The following is a 23,769-nucleotide window of genomic DNA, read 5'->3' as shown; positions in this document are numbered from 1 at the left end:
TTGCAAACTCCACTCCATACATATATATGGGGAGGTACCAGCCCCAATTCGCATTTACAGTGAAAACTGCAGGAACATCCAAGCGGCACTAGGAAAGAAACTGAGAAACCAGAGTAAAAGTTTCCACTGCAACCCGTTAACTTGGTGCTAGGTGAACGAACGTCTCTCCACATGCTCAGTTCTGAGAGATAAGTCTGTGTGAAAGCCGTATTTAACTTAGCTTGTTGGGAACACAAAGTTTCTTTTCAGTTGCAAACTCCTCTCCATACATATATATGGGGACGTACTACCTCAAACTCGGATTTACAGAGAAAACTGCAAGCACTTCAAACCGGCACTAGGAAACAGACTGAGAAACCTGAGTAAAAGTTGCTCCTGCTACCCGTTCCCTAGGTGCTAGATGAACGAAAGTCTCTCCACATGCTCAGTTCTCAGAGATAAGTGTGTGTGAAAGCCGTCCTTCAACTAGCTTGTTGGGAACATAATGTTTATTTTCAGTTGAAAAATACACTCCATACTTATATATGGGGAAGTTCTAGCTCCAACTCGGTTTTACAGTGAAAACTGCAGGAACTTCAAACCGGCACTAGGAAACAGACTGAGAACAAGATTAAAAGTTTCTCCTGAAACCCGTTCCCTTGGTGCTAGATGAACGAACGTCTCTCCACATGCTCAGTTCTGAGAGATAAGTGTGTGTGAAAGCCGTATTTAACTTAGCTTGTTGGGAACACAAAGTTTTTTTCACTTGCAAAATCCACTCCATACATATACATGGGGAGGTACTAGCTCCAAATCTGTTTTACAGTGAAAACTGCAGGAACTTCAAACCAGCACTAGGAAACAGACTGAGAAAACGGAGTAAATGTTTCTCCTTCAACCCGTTCCCTTTTTGCTAGATGAACAAAAGTCTCTCCACATGCTCAGTTCTGAGAGATAAGTGTGTGTGAAAGCCGTCCTTCACCAAGCTTGTTGGGAACACTAAGTATCTTTACACAAGCAAATTCAACTCCATACATATATAAGGGGAGGTAAATCTCCAACTCGGTTTTACAGTGAAAACTGCAAGAACTTCAAACCGGCACTAGGAAACAGACTGAGAAATCAGAGTAAAAGTTCCTCCTGTAACCCGTTCCCTTGGTTCTAGATGAACGAACATCTATCCACATGCTGAGTTCTGAGAGATAAGTGTGTGTGATAGCCTTCCTTCACCTAACTTGTTGGGAACACAAAGTTTCTTTTCAGTTGCAAACTCTTCTCCGTACATATATATGGGGTGGTACAAGCCCCACCTCGTTTTTACAGTGAAAATTGCAGGAACTTCAAAACGGCACTAGGAAACAGACTGAGAACAAGATTAAAAGTTTCTCCTGAAACCCGTTCCCTTGGTGCTAGATGAACGAACGTCTCTCCACATGCTCAGTTCTGAGAGATAAGTGTGTGTGAAAGCCGTATTTAAATTAGCTTGTTGGGAACACAAAGTTTCTTTTCACTTGCAAAATCCACTCCATATATATATATGGGGAGGTACTAGCTCCAAATCTGTTTTACAGTGAAAACTGCAGGAACTTCAAACCAGCACTAGGAAACAGACTGAGAAAACGGAGTAAATGTTTCTCCTTCAACCCATTCCCTTTTTGCTAGATGAACAAAAGTCTCTCCACATGCTCAGTTCTGAGAGATAAGTGTGTGTGAAAGCCGTCCTTCACCAAGCTTGTTGGGAACACTAAGTATCTTTACACAAGCAAACTCAACTCCATACATATATAAGGGGAGGTAAATCTCCAACTCGGTTTTACAGTTAAAACTGCAAGAACTTCAAACCGGCACTAGGAAACAGACTGAGAAATCAGAGTAAAAGTTCCTCCTGTAACCCGTTCCCTTGGTTCTAGATGAACGAACATGTATCCACATGCAGAGTTCTGAGAGATAAGTGTGTTTAAAAGCCGAACTTCACCTTGCTTGTTGGGAACACAAAGTATCTTTTCAGTTGCAAACTCCTCTCCATACATATATATGGGGAAGTAGTAGCTCCAAATCTGTTTTACAGTGAAAACTGCAGGAATTTCAAACCGGCACTAGGAAACAGACTGAGAAACCAGAGTTAATGTTTCTCCTGCAACCCGTTCCCTAGGTGCTAGATGAACGAACGTCCCTCCACATGCCTAGTTCTGAGAGATAAGTGTGTGTGAAAGCCATGCTTCACCTAGCTTGATGGGAACACAAAGTAACTTTTCAGTTGCAACCACAACTCCATACATATATATGGGTATGTACAAGCTCCAAATCTGTTTTACTGTGAAAACTGCAGGAACTTCAAACCGGCATTAGGAAACAGACTGAGAAACCAGAGTAAAAGTTTCTCCTGCAACCCGTTCCCTTGGTGCTAGGTGAAAGAACGTCTATCCAAATGCTCATATCTGAGAGATAATTGTGTGTGAAAGCCTTCCTTCACCTTGCTTGTTGGGAACACAAAGTTTCTTTTCACTTGCAAACTCCACACCATACCTATATATTGGGAGGTACCAGCTCCAAGTCGGTTTTACAGTGAAAACTGCAGGAACTTCAAACCAGCACTAGGAAACAGACTGAGAAACGGGAGTAAATGTTTCTCCTTCAACCCGTTCCCTTTGTGCTAGATGAACAATAGTCTCTCCACATGCTCAGTTCTGAGAGATAAGTGTGTGTGAAAGCCGTCCTTCACCAAGCTTTTTGGGAACACTAAGTATCTTTACACAAGCAAACTCAACTCCATACATATATAAGGGGAGGTAAATCTCCAACTCGGTTTTACAGTGAAAACTGCAAGAACTTCAAACCGGCACTAGGAAACAGACTGAAAAATCAGAGTAAAAGTTCCTCCTGTAATCCGTTCCCTTGGTTCTAGATGAACGAACATCTATCCACATGCTGAGTTCTGAGAGATAAGTGTGTGTGAAAGCCTTCCTTCACCTAGCTTGTTGGGAACACAAAGTTTCTTTTCAGTTGCAAACTCTTCTCCATACATATATATGGGGTGGTACAACCCCACCTCGGTTTTACAGTGAAAATTGCAGGAACTTCAAAACGGCACTAGGAAACAGATTGAGAAACCAGAGTATAATTTTCTCCTGCAACCCGTTCCCTTGGTGCTAGATGAATGAACGTCTCTCCACATGCTCAGTTCTGTGAGATAAGTGTCTATGAAAGCCAAGTTTCACCTAGCTTGTTGGGAACACAAAGTTTCTTTTCAGTTGCAAACTCCACTACAAACATATATATGGGGAGGTACTAGCTCCAACTCGGTTTTAAGGTGAAACCTGCAGGAACTTCAAACCGGCACTAGGAAACAGACTGAGAAACAAGAGTAAAAGTTTCTCCTGCAACCCGTTCCCTTTGTGCTAGATGAACGAACGTCTCTCCACATGCTCAGTTCTGAGAGATAAGTGTGTTTAAAAGCCGAACTTCACCTTGCTTGTTGGGAACACAAAGTATCTTTTCAGTTGCAAACTCCTCTCCATGCATATATATGGGGAAGTAGTAGCTCCAACTCGCTTTTACAGTGAAAAATGCAGGAAATTCATACCGGCAGTAGGAAAAAAACTGAGAAACCAGAGTAAAAGTTTCTCCTGCAACCCGTTCCATTGGTGATATGTGAACGAACGTCTCTCCACATGTTCAGTTCTGAGAGATAAGTGTGTGTGAAAGCAGTCCTTCACCTTGCTTGTTGGGAACACAAAGTTTCTTTGCAGTTGCCAAATCCATTCCATACATATATATGGGGAGGTACTAGCTCCAAATCTTTTTTACAGTGAAAACTGCAGGAACTTCAACCCGGCACTAGGAAACAGACTGAGATTCCAGAGTAAAAGTTTCCATTGCAAACCTTTCCCTTTGTGCTAGATGAAGGAACGTCTCTCCACATGCTCAGTTCTGAGAGAGAAGTGTTTGTGAAAGCCGTCCTTCACCTTGCTTGTTGGGAACACATAGTATCTTTTTAGTTGCAAACTCCTCTCCTTACATATATATGGGGAGGTAGTAGTTCCAACTCGTTTTTACAGTGAAATCTGCAGGAAATTCAAAACGGCACTAAGAAACAGACTGAGAAACCAGAGTAAAGTTTCTCCTGTAAACCGTTCCCTTGGTGCTAGGTGAACAAATGTCTCTCCACATGCGCAGTTCTGAGAGATAACTGTGTGTTAAAGCCGTCCTTCACCTATCTTGTTGGGAAAACAAAGTTTCTTTTAAGTTGCAAACTCCACTCCATACATATATATGGGGAGGTTCTATCTCCAACTCGTTATTACAGTGAAATCTGCAGGAACTTCAACCCGGCAGTAGGAAAAAGACTGAGAAAAAAGAGTAAAAGTTTCTCCTGCAACCCGTTCCCTTGGTGCTAGATGAACGAACGTCTCTCCACATGCTCAGTTCTGAGAGAAAAGTGTGTGTGAATGCCGTCCAACACCTAGCTTGTTGGGAACACAAAGTTTCTTTTAAGTTGCAAACTCCAATCCATACATATATACGGGGATGTACTAGCTCCAACACCGTTTTACAGTGAAAACTGCAGGAACTTCAAACCAGCACTAGGAAAAAGACTGAGAAACCAGAGTAAATGTTTCTCCTGCAACCAGTTCCCTTGGTGCTAGATGAACGAACTTCTCTACTCATTCTCAGTTCTGAGAAATAAGTGTGTGTAAAAGCCCTCATTCTCCTATCTTGTTGGGAACACAAAGTTTCCTTTCAGTTGCAATCTCCACTCCATACATATATATGGGGAGGTAGTAGTTCCAACTCGGATTTACTGCAGGAACATCAAACCGGCACTAGGAAACAGACTGAGAAACCAGAGTAAAAGTTTCCCCTACAACCCTTTCCCTTTGTGCTAGATGAAGGATCGTCTATCCACATGCTCATTTCTGAGAGATAAGTGTGTTAGAAAGCCGTCTTTAACCTAGCTTCTTGGGAACACAAAGTTTCTTTTCACTTGCAAACTCCACTCCATACATATATATGGGGAGGTAGTAGCTCCTACTCCTTATTACATTGAAAACTGCAGGAACTTCAAACCGGCACTAAGAAACAGACTGAGAAACCAGAATTAAATTTCTCCTGCAACACGTTCCCTTGGTGCTTGGTGAACGAACGTCTCTCCACATGCTCAGTTCTGAGAGATAACTGTGTGTGAAAGCCGTCCTTCAACTAATTTGTTGGGAACACAAAGTTTGTTTTAAGTTGCAAACTCCATTCCATACATATATATGGGGAGGTACAAGCTCCTACTCGATATTACATTGAAAACTGCAGGAACTTCAAACCGGCACTAGGAAACAGACTGAGAAACCAGAGTATATGTTTCCCCTGCAACACTTTCCCTTTCTGCTAGATGAAGGATCTTCTCTCCACATGCTAATTTCTGAGATATAAGTGTGTGTGAAAGCCGTCTTTAACCTAGCTTGTTGGATCACAAAGTTTCTTTTCACTTGCAAACTCCACTCCATATATATATATGGGGAGGTACTAGCTCCAACTCGGTTTTACAGTGAAAACTGCTGGAAATTCAAACCTGCACTAGGAAACAGACTGAGAAAGCAGAGTAAAAGTTGCTCCTGCTACCCGTTCCCTTTGTGCTAGATGAACGAACGTCTCTCCACATGCTCAGTTCTGAGAGATATGTGTGTTTAAAGCCGTATTTCACCTTGCTTGTTGGGAATACAAAGTATCTTTTCAGTTGCAAACTCCTCTCCATACATATATATGGAGATTAAGTAGCTCCAACTCGGTTTTACAGTGAAAAATGCAGGAATTTCAAACGGGCACTAGGAAACAGACTGAGAAACCAGAGTAAAAGTTTTCCTGCTAACCGTTCCCTTTGTGCTACATGAACGAAAGTCTCTCCACATGCTCAGATCTGAGAGATAAGTGAGTGTGAAAGCCGTCCTTCAACTAGCTTGTGGGGAACACAAAGTTTCTTTTCAGTTGCAAACTCCAATCCATACATATATATGGGGAGGTACTAGCTCCAACTCCTTTTTACAGTGAAAACTGCAGGAACTTAAAACCGGCACTAGGAAACAGACTGAGGAACCAGAGTAAATGTTTCCCCTGCAACCAGTTCCCTTGGTGCTAGATGACCGAACTTCTCTCCACATTCTCAGTTCTGAGAGATAATTGTGTGTAAAAGCCCTACTTCTTCTATCTTGTTGGGAACACAAAGTATCTTTCCAGTTGCATACTCCTCTCCATATATATATATGGGGAGCTTGTAGCTCCAACTCGGTATTACAGTGAAAACTGCAGGAATTTCAAACCGGCACTAGGAAACAGACTGAGAAACCAGAGTAAAAGTTTCCCTGCAACTCGTTCCCTTGGTGCTAGGTGAACGAACGTCTCTCCACATGCACAGTTCTGAGAGATAACTGTGTGTGAAAGTCGTCCTTCACCTTGCTTGTTGGGAACACAAAGTTTCTTTTCAGTTACAAACTGCACTCCATACGTATATATGGGTAGGAACTAGCTCCATCTCGTTTTTACAGTGAAAACTGCAGGAACTTCAAACCGGCACTAGGAAACAAACTGAGAAACTAGAGAAATAGTTGCTCCTGCTACCCGTTCCCTAGGTACTAGATGAACGAAACTGTCTGCACAGTCTCTGTTCTGAGAGATAACTGTGTGTGAAAGCCATTCTTCACATAGATTTTTGGGAATACAAAATTTCTTTTCAGTTGCAAACTCCACTCCATACATATATATGGGGAAGTACTAGCTCCAACTCGTTTTTACAGTGAAAACTGCAGGAAATTCAAACCGGCACTAGGAAACAGACTGAGAAACCAGAGTAAAATTTTCTCATGCAACCAGTTCCCTTGGTGCTAGATGAACGAACTTCTCTCCACATTCTCAGTTCTGAGAGATAAGTGTGTGTAAAAGCCCTCCTTCTCCTATTTTGTTGGGAACACAAAGTTTCTTTTCAGTTGCAAACTCCACTCCATACATATATATTGGGAGGTACTAGCGCCAACTCAGTTTTACAGTGAAAACTGCAGGACCTTCAAACCGGCACTAGGAAACCAACAAAAAAGCAGAGTAAAATTTCTCCTGCAACCCGTTCCCTTGGTGCTAGGAGAACGAACGTCTTTCCACATGCTCAGTTCTGAGAGATAAGTGTGTGTGAAAGCCGTATTTCACATTGCTTGTTGGGAACACAAAGTTTCTTTTCAGTTGAAAACTCCACTCCTTAAATATATATGGGGAGGTACTAGCTCCAACTCGGTTTTACAGTGAAAACTGCAGGAACTTCAAACCGCCACTAGGAAACAGACTGAGAATCCAGAGTAAATGTTTCTCCTGCAAACCGTTCCTTTTGTGCTAGATGAAAGAACGTCTCTCCACATGCTCAGTTCTGAGAGATAAGTGTGTTTAAAAGCCGTCCTTCACCTTTCTTGATGGGAACACAAAGAATCTTTTCAGTTGCAAACTCATCTCCATACATATATAAGGGGAGCTAGTATCTCCAATTCGGTATTACAGTGAAAACTGTAGGAATTTCAAACCGGCACTAGGAAACAACTGAGAAACCAGAGTAAAAGTTTCTCCTGCAACCCGTTCCCTAGGTGCTAGGTGAACGAACGTCTCTCCACATGCATAGTTCTGAGAGATAACTGTGTGTGAATGCCGTCCTTCACCTAGCTTGTTGGGAACACAAAGTTTCTTTTCAGTTTCAAACTCAACTTCGTTCATATATATGGGGAGGTAATAGCTCCAACTCGGTTTTACAGTGAAAAGTGCGGGAACTTAAATCCGGCACTAGGAAACAGACTGAGAAACCAGAGTAAAAGTTTCCCTGCAACCCGTTCCATTGGTGCTATATGAACGAATGTCTCTCCACATGCTCATTACTGAGAATTAAATGTGTGTGAAAGCCTTACTTCACCTACCTTGTGGGGAACACAAAGTATCTTTTCAGTTGCAAACCCTACTTTTTACATTTATATGGGGAGGTACAAGCTCAACTCGGTTTTACAGTGAATACTGCAGGAATTTCAAACCGACACTAGGAAACAGACTGAGAAACCAGAGTAAAATTTTCTCCTGCAACCCGTTCCCTTCGTGTTAGATGAACGAACGTCTCTCAACATGCTCAGTTCTGAGAGATAAGTGTGTGTGAACACCGTCCTTCACCTAGCTTGTTGGGAACACAATGTTTCTTTTAAGTTACCAACTCCAATCCATACATATATATGGGGAGGTACTAGCTCCAACTCGGTTTTACATTGAAAACTGTGGGAACATCTAAACGGCACTAGGAAACAGACTGAGAACCAGAGTAAAAGTTTCTCCTGCATCTTTTTCCCTTGGTGCTAGATGAACGAACGTCTCTCCAAATGATCAGTTCTGAGAGATATGTCTGTGAAAGCCGTCCTGCACCTAGCTTGTTGGGAACACAAAGTTTCTTTTCAGTTGAAAATTCCACTCCATACATATATAGGGGTAGGTACTAGCTCCAACACGGTTTTACAGTGAAAAGTGCAGGAACTTCAAACCGGCACTAGGAAATAGACTGAGAAACCAGAGTAAAAGTTTCTCCTGCAACCCGTTCCCTTGGTGCTAGATGAACGAACTTCTCTCCACATGCTCAGTTCTGAGAGATAAGTGTGTGTGAAAGCAGTCCTTCAGTCCTTCACCTAGCTTGTTGGGAAAACAAAGTTTCTTTTCGGTATAAAACTACATTCCATACATATATAGGGGGTGGTTCTAGCTCCAATTCGGTTTTACTGTGAAAACTGCAGGAAATTCAAACCGGCACTAGGAAACAGACTGAGATACCAGAGTAAAAGTTTCTCCTCCATCCTTTTCCCTTGGTGCTAGATGAACGAATGTCTCTCCACATCCCCAGTTCTGAGATATAAGTGTGTGTGAAAGCCATCCTTCACCTAGAATGTTGGGAACACAAAGTTTCTTTTCAGTTGCAAACTCCACTCCATACATATATATGGGGAGGAACTAGCACCAACTCGGTTTTACCGTGAAAACTGCAGGAACTTCAAACCGGCACTAGGAAACAGACTGAGAATCCAGAGTAAAAGTTTCTCCTGCAACCCGTTTCCTTGGTGCTAGGTTAACGAACGTCTCTCCATATGCTCAGTTCTGAGAGATAACTGTGTGTGAAAGCCGTCCTTCACATACCTTGTTGGGAACACAAAGTTTCTTTTCAGTTGCAAAATCCACTCGATACATATATATGGGAGGTACAGGCTTCAACTCGGTTTTACCAAGAAATCTGCAGGAAATTCATACCGGCACTAGGAAAGAGACTGAGAAAACAGAGTAAAACTTTTTCCTGCATCCTGTTCCTTTGGTGCTAGATGAACGAACGTCTTTCCACATGCTCAGTTCTGAGAGATAAGTGTGTGTGAAAGCCGTACTTCACCTAGCTTGTTGGGAAAACAATGCTTATTTTCAGTTGCAAATTCCACTCCATGCATATATAGGGGGAGGTACTAGCTCCAACAGGTTTTTACATTGAAAACTGCAGGAAATTCAAATCGGCAGTAGGAAACAGACTGAGAAACCAGAGTAAAAGTTTCTCCTGCAACCCCTTCCCTTGGAGCTAGGTGAACGAAAGTGTCTCCACAAGCTCAGTTCTCAGAGATAAGTGTGTGTGAAAGCCGTCCTTCACCTAGATTGTTGGGAACACAAAGTTTCTTTTCAGTTGCAAAAACCTCTCCATACATATATATGGGTATGTACTAGCTCCAACTCGGTTTTACAGTGAAAACTGCAGGAACTTCAAACCGGCACTAGGAAACAGACTGAGAAACCAGAGTAAAATTTTCTCATGCAACCCGATCCCTTTGTGCTAAATGATCGAACGTCTCTCCACATGCTCATTTCTGAGAGATAAGTGTGTGTGAAAGCCGTCATTCATCTACCTTGTTGGGAACACAAAGTTTCTTTTAAGTTGCAAACACAACTCGATACATATATATGGGGAGGTACTAGCTCCAACTCGGTTTTACAGTGAAAACTGCAGGAAATTCAAACCAGCACTAGGAAACAGACTGAGAAACCAGAGTAAATGTTTCTACTGCAACCAGATCCCTTGGTGCTAGATGAACGAAAGTCTCTCCACATGCTCAGTTCTGAGAGATATGTGTGTGAAAGCTGTCCTTCACCTATCTTGTTGGGAACACAAAGTTTCTTTTCAGTTGCAAACTCCACTCCATTCATATAAAGGGGGAGGTACTAGCTCCTACTCGGTTTTACAGTGAAAACTGCAGGAACTTCAAACCGGCAATAGGAAACAGACTTATAAACCAGAGTAAAAGTTTCTCCTGCAACCCGTTCCCTTGGTGCTAGGTGAACGAAAGTCTCTCCACATGCTCAGTTATGAGAGATAATTGTGAGTGAAAGCCGTCCTTGACCTAGCTTGTTGGAAACACAATGCTTATTTTCAATTGCAACCCCACTCCATGCATATATATGGGGAAGTACTAGCTCCAACTCGGATTTACAGTGAAAACTGCAGGAACTTAAACCGGCACTAGGAAACAGACTGAGAATCCAGAGTAAAAGTTTCTCCTGCAACCCATTCCCTTGGTGTTAGGTGAACTTAAGTGTATTCACAAGCTCAGTTCTGAGAGATAAGTGTGTGTGAAAGCCGTCCTTCACCTAGCTTGTTGGGAACACAAAGTTTCTTTTCATTTGAAAACACCTCTCCATACATATATATGTGGATATACTAGCTCCAACTCGGTTTTACAGTGAAACCTGCAGGAACTTCAAACCGGCACTAGGAAACAGACTGAGAAACCAGAGTAAAATTTTCTCCTGCAACCCGATCCCTTTGTGCTAGATGATCGAACGTCTTTCCACATGCTCATTTCTGAGAGATAAGTGTGTGTGAAAACCGTCATTCATCAACCTTGTTGGGAAAACAAAGTTTCTTTTCAGTTGCAAACTCCACTCCATACATATATATGGGGAGGTACTAGCTCCAACTCGGTTTTACAGTGAAAACTGCAGGAAATTCAAACAGGCACTAGGAAACAGACTGAGAAACCAGAGTAAAAGTTTCTACTGCAACCAGTTCCCTTGGTGCTAGATGAACGAAATTCTCGCCACATGCTCAGTTCTGAGAAATATGTGTGTGAAAACTGTCCTTCACCTTGCTTGTTGGGAACACAAAGTTCTTTTCAGTTGCAAACGCCACTCCATTCATATAAAGGTGGAGGTACTAGCTCCAACTCGGTTTTACAGTGAAAATTGCAGGAACTTCAATCCGGCACTAGGAAACAGACTGAGAAACAAGAGTAAAAGTTTCTCTTGCAAACCTTTCCATTTGTGCTAGATGAACGAACGTCTCTCCACATGCTCAGTTCTGAGGGATAAGGCTGTGTGAAAGCCGTTCTTTACCTATCTTGTTGGGAACACAAAGTTTCTTTTCAGTTGCAAACTCCACTCCATACATATATATGGTGAGGTACAAGCTCCAACTCGGTTTTAAAGAGAAAACTGCAGGAACATCAAACCGGCACTAGGAAACAGACTGAGAAACCTGAATAAAAGTTTTCCCTGCAACCCGTTCCCTTTGTGCTAGATGAACGAACGTCTCTCCACATGCTCAGTTCTGAGAGATAAGTGTGTGTGAAAGCCGTACTTCACCTAGCTTGTTGGGAACACAAAGGTTCTTTTCAGTTGCAAACTCCACTCCATACATATATATGGGGATGTACTAGCTCCAAATCGGTTTTACAGTGAAATGTGCAGGAACTTCAAACCAGCACTAGGAAACAGACTGAGAAACCAGGGTAATAATTTATCCTGCAACCCTTTCAGTTGGTGGTAGATGAACGAAAGTCTCTCCAAATGATCAGTTCTAGAGATAATTGTGTGTGAAAGCCGTTCTTCACCTACCTTGTTGGGAACACAAAGTTTCTTTTCAGTTGCAAACTCCACTCCATACGTATATATGGGGAAGTACTAGCTCCAAACGGGTTTACAGTGAAAACTGCAGGAAATTAAAACGGGCACTAGGGAACAGACTGAGAAACCAGAGTAAAAGTTTCTCCTGCAAACCGTTCCCTTGTTGCTAGGTGAACGAAAGTGTCTCCACAAGCTCAGTTCTGAGAGATAAGAGTGTGTGAAAGCCGTCCTTCACCTAGCTTGTGGGGAACAAAAAGTATCTTTTCAGTTGCAAACACCTATCCATACATATATATGTGGATGTACTAGCTCCAACTAGGTTTTACAGTGAAAACTGCAGGAACTTCAAAACGGCACTAGGAAACAGACTGAGAAACCAGAGTAAAAGTTTCTCCTGCAACCCGTTCCCTTGGTGCTAGGTGAACGAAAGTGTCTCCACAAGCTCAGTTCTGAGAGATAAGTGTGTGTGCAAGCCGTAATTCATCTACCTTGTTGGGAACACAAAGTTTCTTTTAAGTTGCAAACCCCACTCGATACATTTATATGGGGAGGTACTAGCTCCAACTCGGTTTTACAGTGAAAACTGCAGGAAATTCAAACCGGCACTAGGAAACAGACTGAGAAACCAGAGTAAAAGTTTCTACTGCAACCAGTTCCCTTGGTGCTAGATGAACGAAAGTCTCTCCACATGCTCAGTTCTGAGAGATAAGTGTGAGTGAAAGCCGTCCTTCACCTAGAATGTTGGGAACACAAAGTTTCTTTTCAGTTGCAAACTCCACTCCATACATATATATGGGGAGGTACTAGCTCCAACTCGGTTTTAAAGTGAAAACTGCAGGAACATCAAACTGGCACTAGGAAACAGACTGAGAAACTAGAATAAAGTTTCCCCTGCAACCCGTTCCATTTGTGCTAGATGAACGAACGTCTCTCCACATGCTCAGTTCTGAGAGATAAGTGTGTGTGAAAGCCGTCCTTCACCTACCTTGTTGGGAACACAAAGTTTCTTTTCAGTTGCAACCTCCACTCAATACATATATATGGGGAGGTACAAGATTCAACTTGGTTTTACCAAGAAATCTGCAGGAAATTCAACCCGGCACTAGGAAACAGACTGAGAAACCAGAGTAAAAGTTTCTACTCAACCCGTTCCCTTGTTGCTAGGAGAACGAACGGCTCTCCACATGCTAAGTTCTGAGAGATAAGTGTGTGTGAAAGCCGTCCTTCACCTAGAATGTTGGGAACACAAAGTTTCTTTTCAGTTGCAAACTCCACTCCATAAATATATATGGGGTGGTACTAGCACCAACTCGGTTTTACAGTGAAAACTGCAGGAACTTCAACCCGGCACTAGGAAACAGACTGAGAAACCAGAGTAAAAGTTTCTACTCAACCCGTTCCCTTGGTGCTAGGAGAACGAACGGCTCTCCACATGCTAAGTTCTGAATGATAAGTGTGTGTGAAAGCCGTCCTTCACCTAGAATGTTGGGAACACAAAGTTTGTTTTCAGTTGCAAACTCCACTCCATAAATATATATGCGGTGGTACTAGCACCAACTCAGTTTTACAGTGTAAACTGCAGGAACTTCAAACCGGCACTAGGAAACAGACTGAGAAACCAGAGTAAAAGTTTCTCCTGCAAACCGTTCCATTTGTGCTAGATGAACGAACGTCTCTCCACATGCTCAGTTCTGAGGGATAAGGCTGTGTGAAAGCCGTTCTTTACCTATCTAGTTGGGAACACAAAGTTTCTTTTCAGTTGCTAACTCCACTCCATACATATATATGGGGATGGACTAGCTCCAACTCGGTTTTAAAGTGAAAACTGCAGGAACATCAAACCGGCACTAGGAAACAGACTGAGAAACCAGGGTAATAGTTTATCCTGCAACCCATTCAGTTGGTGCTAGATGAACGAAAGTCTCTCCACATGATCAGTTCTGAGAGATAACTGTGTGTGAAAGCCGTCCTTCACATACCTTGTTGGGAACACAAAGTTTCTTTTCAGTTGCAACCTCCACTCGATACATATATATGGGATGTACAGGCTTCAACTCGGTTTTACCAAGAAATCTGCAGGAAATTCAACCCGGCACTAGGAAACATACTGAGAAACCAGAGTAAAAGTTTCTACTGCAACCAGTTCCCTTAGTGCTAGATGAACGAACGTCTCTCTACATGCTCATTTCTGAGAGATATGAGTGTGAAAGCCGTCCTTCACCTAGGTTGTTGGGAACACAAAGTTTCTTTTCAGTTGCAAACTCCACTCCATATATATATAGGGGGAGGTACAATCTCCAACTCGCTTTTACAGTGAAAACTGCAGGAACTTCAAACCGGCACTAGGAAACAGACTGAGAAACCAGAGTAAATTTTCTACTGCAACCCGTTTCCTTGGTGCTAGGAGAACGAACGTCTCTCCACATGCTAAGTTCTGAGAGATAAGTGTGTGTGAAAGCCGTCCTTCACCTAGCTTGTTGGGAACACAATGCTTATTTTCAATTGCAACCCCACTCCATGCATATATATGGGGAAGTACTAGCTCCAACTCGGGTTAACAGTGAAAACTGCAGGAACTTAAACCGGCACTAGGAAACAGAATGAGAAACCAGAGTAAAAGTTTCTCCTGGAACCCGTTCCCTTGGTGTTAGGTGAACGAAAGTGTATTCACAAGCTCAGTTCTGATAGATAAGTGTGTGTGAAAGCCGTAATTCACCTAGCTTGTTGGGAACACAAAGTTTCTTTTCATTTGCAAACACCTCTCCATACATATATATGTGGATGTACTAGCTCCAACTCGGTTTTACAGTGAAAACTGCAGGAACTTCAAACCGGGACTAGGAAACAGACTGAGAAACCAGAGTAAAATTTTCTCCTGCAACCCGATCCCTTTGTGCTAGATGATCTCACGTCTTTCCACATGCTCATTTCTGAGAGATAAGTGTGTGTGAAAGCCGTCATTCATCAACCTTGTTGGGAACACAAAGTTTCTTTTCAGTTGCAAACCCCACTCGATACATATATATGGGGAGGTACTAGCTCCAACTCGGGTTTACAGTGAAAACTGCAGGAAATTCAAACAGGCACTAGGAAACAGACTGAGAAACCAGAGTAAAATTTTCTACTTCAACCAGTTCCCTTGGTGCTAGATGAACGAAATTCTCTCCACATGCTCAGTTCTGAGAGATATGTGTGTGAAAGCTGTCCTTCACCTAGCTTGTTGGGAACACAAAGTTTCTTTTCAGTTGCAAACTCCACTCCATTCATATAAAGGTTGAGGTACTAGCTCCAACTCGGTTTTACAGTGAAACTGCAGGAACTTCAATCCGGCAGTAGGAAACAGACAGAGAAACCAGAGTAAAAGTTTCTCCTGCAACCCGTTCCCTTTGTGCTAGATGAACGAAAGTCTCTCCACATGCTCAGTTCTGAGGGATAAGGCTATGTGAAAGCCGTTCTTTACCTATCTTGTTGGGAACACAAAGTTTCTTTTCAGTTGCAAACTCCACTCCATATATATATATGGGGAGGTACTAGCTCCAAATCCGTTTTAAAGTGAAAACTGCAGGAACATCAAACCGGCACTAGTAAACAGACTGAGAAACCAGAATAAAAGTTTCCCCTGCAACCCGTTCCCTTTGTGCTAGATGAACGAACGTCTCTCCACATGCTCAGTTCTGAGAGATAAGTGTGTGTGAAAGCCGTCCTTCACCTAGCTTGTTGGGAACACAAAGGTTCTTTTCAGTTGCAAACTCCACTCCATACATATATATGGGAATGTACTAGCTCCAACTCGGGTTTACATTGAAAACTGCAGGAACTTCAAACAAGCACTAGGAAACAGACTGAGAAACCAGGGTAATAGTTTATCCTGCAACCCGTTCAGTTGGTGCTAGATGAACGAAAGTCTATCCACATGATCAGTTCTGAGAGATAACTGTGTGTGAAAGCCGTCCTTCACCTACCTTGTTGGGAACACAAAGTTTCTTTTCAGTTGCAACCTCCACTCGATACATATATATGGGGAGGTACAAGCTTCAACTCGGTTTTACCAAGAAATCTGCAGGAAATTCAAACCAGCACTAGGAAACATACTGAGAAACAAGAGTAAATGTTTCTACTGCAAACCGTTCCCTTAGTGCTAGATGAACGAACGTCTCACCACATGCTCATTTCTGAGAGATATGTGTGTGAAAGCCGTCCTTCACCTAGGTTGTTCGGAACACAAAGTTTCTTTTCAGTTGCAAACTCCACTCCATACATATATAGGGGGAGGTACAAGCTCCAACTCGTTTTTACAATGAAAACTGCAGGAGCTTCCAACCGGCACTAGGAAACAGACTGAGAAAACAGAGTAAAAGTTACACCTGCAACCCGTTCCCTTGGTGCTAGATGAACGAACGTCTCTCCACATGCTCAGTTCTGAGAGTTAAGTGTGTGTGAAAGCCGTCCTTCACATATCTCGTTGGGAACACATTGCTTATTTTCAGTTGCAAACTCCACTCCATGCATATATGTGTGGAGGTACAAGCCCCAACTCGGTTTTACAGTGAAAACTGCAGGAACTTGAAACCGGCACTAGGAAACAGACTGAGAAACCAGAGTAAAAGTTTCTCCTGCAAACCGTTCCATTTGTGCTAGATGAACGAACGTCTCTCCACATGCTCAGTTCTGAGAGATAAGTGTGTGTGAAAGCCGTCCTTCACCTACCTTGTTGGGAACACAAAGTTTCTTTTCAGTTGCAACCTCCACTCAATACATATATATGGGGAGGTACAAGATTCAACTTGGTTTTACCAAGAAATCTGCAGGAAATTCAACCCGGCACTAGGAAACAGACTGAGAAACCAGAGTAAAAGTTTCTACTCAACCCGTTCCCTTGGTGCTAGGAGAACGAACGGCTCTCCACATGCTAAGTTCTGAGAGATAAGTGTGTGTGAAAGCCGTCCTTCACCTAGAATGTTGGGAACACAAAGTTTCTTTTCAGTTGCAAACTCCACTCCATAAATATATATGGGGTGGTACTAGCACCAACTCGGTTTTACAGTGAAAACTGCAGGAACTTCAACCCGGCACTAGGAAACAGACTGAGAAACCAGAGTAAAAGTTTCTACTCAACCCGTTCCCTTGGTGCTAGGAGAACGAACGGCTCTCCACATGCTAAGTTCTGAGAGATAAGTGTGTGTGAAAGCCGTCCTTCACCTAGAATGTTGGGAACACAAAGTTTCTTTTCAGTTGCAAACTCCACTCCATAAATATATATGGGGTGGTACTAGCACCAACTCAGTTTTACAGTGTAAACTGCAGGAACTTCAAACCGGCACTAGGAAACAGACTGAGAAACCAGAGTAAAAGTTTCTCCTGCAAACCGTTCCATTTGTGCTAGATGAACGAACGTCTCTCCACATGCTCAGTTCTGAGGGATAAGGCTGTGTGAAAGCCGTTCTTTACCTATCTAGTTGGGAACACAAAGTTTCTTTTCAGTTGCTAACTCCACTCCATACATATATATGGGGATGGACTAGCTCCAACTCGGTTTTAAAGTGAAAACTGCAGGAACATCAAACCGGCACTAGGAAACAGACTGAGAAACCAGGGTAATAGTTTATCCTGCAACCCATTCAGTTGGTGCTAGATGAACGAAAGTCTCTCCACATGATCAGTTCTGAGAGATAACTGTGTGTGAAAGCCGTCCTTCACATACCTTGTTGGGAACACAAAGTTTCTTTTCAGTTGCAACCTCCACTCGATACATATATATGGGATGTACAGGCTTCAACTCGGTTTTACCAAGAAATCTGCAGGAAATTCAACCCGGCACTAGGAAACATACTGAGAAACCAGAGTAAAAGTTTCTACTGCAACCCGTTCCCTTAGTGCTAGATGAACGAACGTCTCTCTACATGCTCATTTCTGAGAGATATGAGTGTGAAAGCCGTCCTTCACCTAGGTTGTTGGGAACACAAAGTTTCTTTTCAGTTGCAAACTCCACTCCATATATATATAGGGGGAGGTACAATCTCCAACTTGCTTTTTCAGTGAAAACTGCAGGAACTTCAAACCGGCACTAGGAAACAGACTGAGAAACCAGAGTAAATTTTCTACTGCAACCCGTTTCCTTGGTGCTAGGAGAACGAACGTCTCTCCACATGCTAAGTTCTGAGAGATAAGTGTGTGTGAAAGCCGTCCTTCAAATCGCTTGTTGGGAACACAAAGTTTCTTTTCAGTTGCAAACTCCACTCCATACGTATATATGGGGAATTACGAGCTCCAACTCGGGTTTACAGTGAAAACTGCAGGAGCTTCAAACCGGCACTAGGAAACAGACTGAGAAACCAGAGTAAAAGATTCTCCTGCAACCCGTTCCCTTGGTGCTTGGTGAACGAAAGTGTCTCCACAAGCTCAGTTCTGAGAGATAAGAGTGTGTGAAAGCCGTAATTCACCTAGCTTGTTGGGAACAGAAAGTATCTTTTCAGTTGCAAACACCTCTCCATACATATATATGTGGATGTACTAGCCCCAAGTAGGTTTTACCGTGAAAACTGCAGGAACTTCAAACCGGCACTAGGAAACAGACTGAGAAACCCGAGTAAAAGTTTCACCTGCAAACCGTTCCCTTTGTGCTAGATGATCGAACGTCTGTCCACATGCTCATTTCTGAGAGATAAGTGTGTGTGAAAGCCGTACTTCATCTACCTTGTTGGGAACACAAAGTTTCTTTTCAGTTGCAAACTCCACTCTATATATATATATGGGGAGGTACTAGCTCCAACTCGGTTTTACAGTTAAAACTGCAGGAACTTCAAACCGGCACCAGGAAACAGACTGAGAAACCAGAGTAAAAGTTGCTCCTGCAACCCGTTCCCTTGGTGTTAGATGAACGAACGTCTCTCCACATGCTCAATTCTGAGAGATATGTGTGTGTGAAAGCCGTCCTTCACCTAGCTTGTTGGGAACACAATGCTTATTTTCAATTGCAACCCCACTCCATGCATATATATGGGGAAGTACTAGCTCCAACTCGGGTTAACAGTGAAAACTGCAGGAACTTAAACCGGCACTAGGAAACAGAATGAGAAACCAGAGTAAAAGTTTCTCCTGGAACCCGTTCCCTTGGTGTTAGGTGAACGAAAGTGTATTCACAAGCTCAGTTCTGATAGATAAGTGTGTGTGAAAGCCGTAATTCACCTAGCTTGTTGGGAACACAAAGTTTCTTTTCATTTGCAAACACCTCTCCATACATATATATGTGGATGTACTAGCTCCAACTCGGTTTTACAGTGAAAACTGCAGGAACTTCAAACCGGGACTAGGAAACAGACTGAGAAACCAGAGTAAAATTTTCTCCTGCAACCCGATCCCTTTGTGCTAGATGATCTCACGTCTTTCCACATGCTCATTTCTGAGAGATAAGTGTGTGTGAAAGCCGTCATTCATCAACCTTGTTGGGAACACAAGGTTTCTTTTCAGTTGCAAACCCCACTCGATACATATATATGGGGAGGTACTAGCTCCAACTCGGGTTTACAGTGAAAACTGCAGGAAATTCAAACAGGCACTAGGAAACAGACTGAGAAACCAGAGTAAAATTTTCTACTTCAACCAGTTCCCTTGGTGCTAGATGAACGAAATTCTCTCCACATGCTCAGTTCTGAGAGATATGTGTGTGAAAGCTGTCCTTCACCTAGCTTGTTGGGAACACAAAGTTTCTTTTCAGTTGCAAACTCCACTCCATTCATATAAAGGTTGAGGTACTAGCTCCAACTCGGTTTTACAGTGAAACTGCAGGAACTTCTATCCGGCAGTAGGAAACAGACAGAGAAACCAGAGTAAAAGTTTCTCCTGCAACCCGTTCCCTTTGTGCTAGATGAACGAACGTCTCTCCACATGCTCAGTTCTGAGGGATAAGGCTATGTGAAAGCCGTTCTTTACATATCTTGTTGGGAACACAAAGTTTCTTTTCAGTTGCAAACTCCACTCCATATATATATATGGGGAGGTACTAGCTCCAAATCCGTTTTAAAGTGAAAACTGCAGGAACATCAAACCGGCACTAGGAAACAGACTGAGAAACCAGAATAAAAGTTTCCCCTGCAACCCGTTCCCTTTGTGCTAGATGAACGAACGTCTCTCCACATGCTCAGTTCTGAGAGATAAGTGTGTGTGAAAGCCGTCCTTCACCTAGCTTGTTGGGAACACAAAGGTTCTTTTCAGTTGCAAACTCCACTCCATACATATATATGGGAATGTACTAGCTCCAACTCGGGTTTACATTGAAAACTGCAGGAACTTCAAACAAGCACTAGGAAACAGACTGAGAAACCAGGGTAATAGTTTATCCTGCAACCCGTTCAGTTGGTGCTAGATGAACGAAAGTCTATCCACATGATCAGTTCTGAGAGATAACTGTGTGTGAAAGCCGTCCTTCACCTACCTTGTTGGGAACACAAAGTTTCTTTTCAGTTGCAACCTCCACTCGATACATATATATGGGGAGGTACAAGCTTCAACTCGGTTTTACCAAGAAATCTGCAGGAAATTCAAACCAGCACTAGGAAACATACTGAGAAACAAGAGTAAATGTTTCTACTGCAAACCGTTCCCTTAGTGCTAGATGAACGAACGTCTCACCACATGCTCATTTCTGAGAGATATGTGTGTGAAAGCCGTCCTTCACCTAGGTTGTTGGGAACACAAAGTTTCTTTTCAGTTGCAAACTCCACTCCATACATATATAGGGGGAGGTACAAGCTCCAACTCGGTTTTACAGTGAAAACTGCAGGAGCTTCAAACCGGCACTAGGAAACAGACTGAGAAACCAGAATAAGAGTTTCCCCTGCAACCCGTTCCCTTTGTGCTAGATGAACGAACGTCTCTCCACATGCTTAGTTCTGAGAGATAAGTGTGTGTGAAAGCATCCTTCACATAGCTTGTTGGGAACACAAAGTTTCTTTTCAGTTGCAAACTACACTCCATACATATATATGGGGAGATACTTGCACCAACTTGGTTTTACAGTGAAAAATGCAGGAATTTCAAACCGGCACTAGGAAACAGACTGAGAAACCAGAGTAAAATTTTCTCCTGCAACCCGTTCCCTTGGTGCTAGGTGAACGAAAGTCTCTCCACATGCTCAGTTCTGAGAGATATGTGTGTGTGAAAGCCGTCCTGCAACTAGCTTGATGGGAACACAAAGCTTCTTTTTAGTTGCAAACCCACTCCATACGTATATATGGGGAAGTACTAGCTCCAACACTTGTTTACACTGAAAACTGCAGGAAATTAAACCCGGCACTAGGAAACAGAATGAGAAACCAGAGTAAAAGTTTCTCCTGCAAACCGTTCCCTTGGTGCTAGATGAACGAACGTCTCTCCACATGCTCAGTTCTGAGAGATATGTGTGTGAAAGCCGTCCTTCACCTAGAATGTTGGGAACACAATTTTTCTTTTCAGTTGCAAACTCCACTCCATAAATATATAAGGGGAGGTACAAGCTCCAACTCGGTTTTACAGTGAAAACTGCAGGAACTTCAAACCGGCACTATGAAACAGACTGAGATACCAGAGTAAAAGTTTCAACTGCAACCCGTTCCCTTGGTGATAAGATGAAGGAACGTCTCTCCACATGCTCTGTTCTGATAGATAAGTGTGTGTGAAAGCCGTCCTTCAACTAGCTTGTTGGGAACACAATGCTTATTTTCAGTTGGGAACTCCACTCCTTACATGTATAGGGGGAGGTACTAGCTCCAACTCGATTTTACAGTGAAAACTGCAGGAACTTCAAACCGGCACTAGGAAGCAGATTAAGAATCCAGAGTAAAAGTTTCTCCAGCAACCCGTTCCCTTGGTGCTAGGTGAACGAACGTGTCTCCACAAGCTTAGTTCTGAGACATAAGTGTGTGTGAAAGCCGTCCTTCACCAAGCTTGTTGTGAACACAAAGTTTCTTTTAAGTTGCAAACTCCACTCCATAAATATATATGGGGAGGTAGTAGCTCCAATTCGGTTTTCCAGTGAAAACTGCAGGAACTACAATCCGGCACTAGGAAACAGACTGAGAACCCAGAGTAAAAGTTTCTCCTGCAACCCGATCCCTTGGTGCTAGATGAACGAACGTCTCTCCACATGCTCAGTTCTGAGAGATAAGTGTGTATGAAAGCCGCCTTTCAACTAGCTTGTTGGGAACACAAAGTTTCTTTTCAGTTGCAAACTCCACTCCATACATATATATATTGGGAGGTACTAGCTCCAACTCTGTTTTACAGTGAAAACTGCAGGAACTTCAAACCGGCACTAGGAAACAGACTTAGTATCCAGAGTAAAAGTTTCTCCAGCAACCCGTTCCCTTGGTGCTAGGTGAACGAACGTGTCTCCACAAGCTTAGTTCTGAGAGATAAGTGTGTGTGAAAGCCGTCCTTCACCTAGCTTGTTGGGAACACAAAGTTTCTTTTAATTTGCAAACTCTACTCCATACATATATATGGGGAGGTAGTAGCTCCAATTCCGTTTTCTAGTGAAAACTGCAGGAACTTCAAACCGGCACTAGGAAACAGACTGAGAACCAAGAGTAAAAGTTTCTCCTGCAACCCGTTCCCTTGGTGCTAGATGAACGAAAGTCTCTCCACATGATCAGTTCTGAGAGATAAGTGTGTGTGAAAGCCGCCCTTCACCTAGCTTGTTGGGAACACAAAGTTTCTTTTCAGTGCAAACTCCACTCCATAAATATATATGGGGAGGTACTAGCTCCAACTATGTTTTACAGTGAAAACTGCAGGAAATTCAAACCGGCACTATGAATCAGACTGAGAAACCAGAGTAAAAGTTTCTCCTGCAACCCGTTCCCTTGGTGCTAGATGAAAGAACGTGTCTCCACATGCTCAGTTCTTAGAGATATGTGTGTGTGAAAGCCGTCCTTCACCTAGCTTGTTGGGAACACAAAGGTTCTTTTCAGTTGCAAACTCCACTCCATACATATATATGGGGAAGTACTAGCTCCAACTCGGTTTTACAGTGAAAACTGCAGGAAATTCAAACCGGCACTTGGAAACAGAATGAGAAACCAGAGTAAAATTTTCTACTGCAACCCGTTCCCTTGGTGCTAGATGAACGAACATCTCTCCACATGCTCAGTTCTGAGAGATAAGTGTGTGTGAAAGCCGTCCTTCACCTAGCTTGTTGGGAAAACAATAATTATTTTCAGTTGCAAACTCCACTCCATGCATATCTAGGGGGAGGTACTAGATCCAACTCGGTTTTATAGTGAAAAATGCAGGAAATTCAAACCGGCACTAGGAAATAGATTGAGAAACCAGAGTAAAAGTTTCTACTGCAGACTGTTCCCTTGGTGCTAGGTGAACGAACGTCTCTCCACATGTTCAGTTCTGAGAGATAAGTGTGTGTGAAAGCCATCCTTCACCTAGCTTTTTGGGAACACAAAGTTTCTATTCACTTGCAAACTCCACTCCTTATATATATATGGGGAGGTAGTAGCTCCAACTCTGTTTTCCAGTGAAAACTGCAGGAACTTCAAACCGGCACTAGGAAACAGACTGAGAACTCAGAGTAAATGTTTCTCCTGCAACTCGTTCCATTGTTGCTAGATGAAAGAAAGTCTCTCCACATGCTCAGTTCTGAGAGATAAGGGTGTGTGATAGCCGTCCTTCACCTAGCTTGTTGGGAACACAAAGTTTCTTTTCAGTTGCAAACTACACTCCATACATATATATGGGGAGATACTTGCACCAACTTGGTTTTACAGTGAAAAATGCAGGAATTTCAAACCGGCACTAGGAAACAGACTGAGAAACCAGAGTAAAATTTTCTCCTGCAACCCGTTCCCTTGGTGCTAGGTGAACGAAAGTCTCTCCACATGC

Source organism: Camelus dromedarius, chromosome 25 (genome assembly GCF_036321535.1).
Source record: "Camelus dromedarius isolate mCamDro1 chromosome 25, mCamDro1.pat, whole genome shotgun sequence".
Classification (NCBI taxonomy): Eukaryota; Metazoa; Chordata; class Mammalia; order Artiodactyla; family Camelidae; genus Camelus; species Camelus dromedarius.
This window is presented reverse-complemented; position numbering follows the sequence as displayed.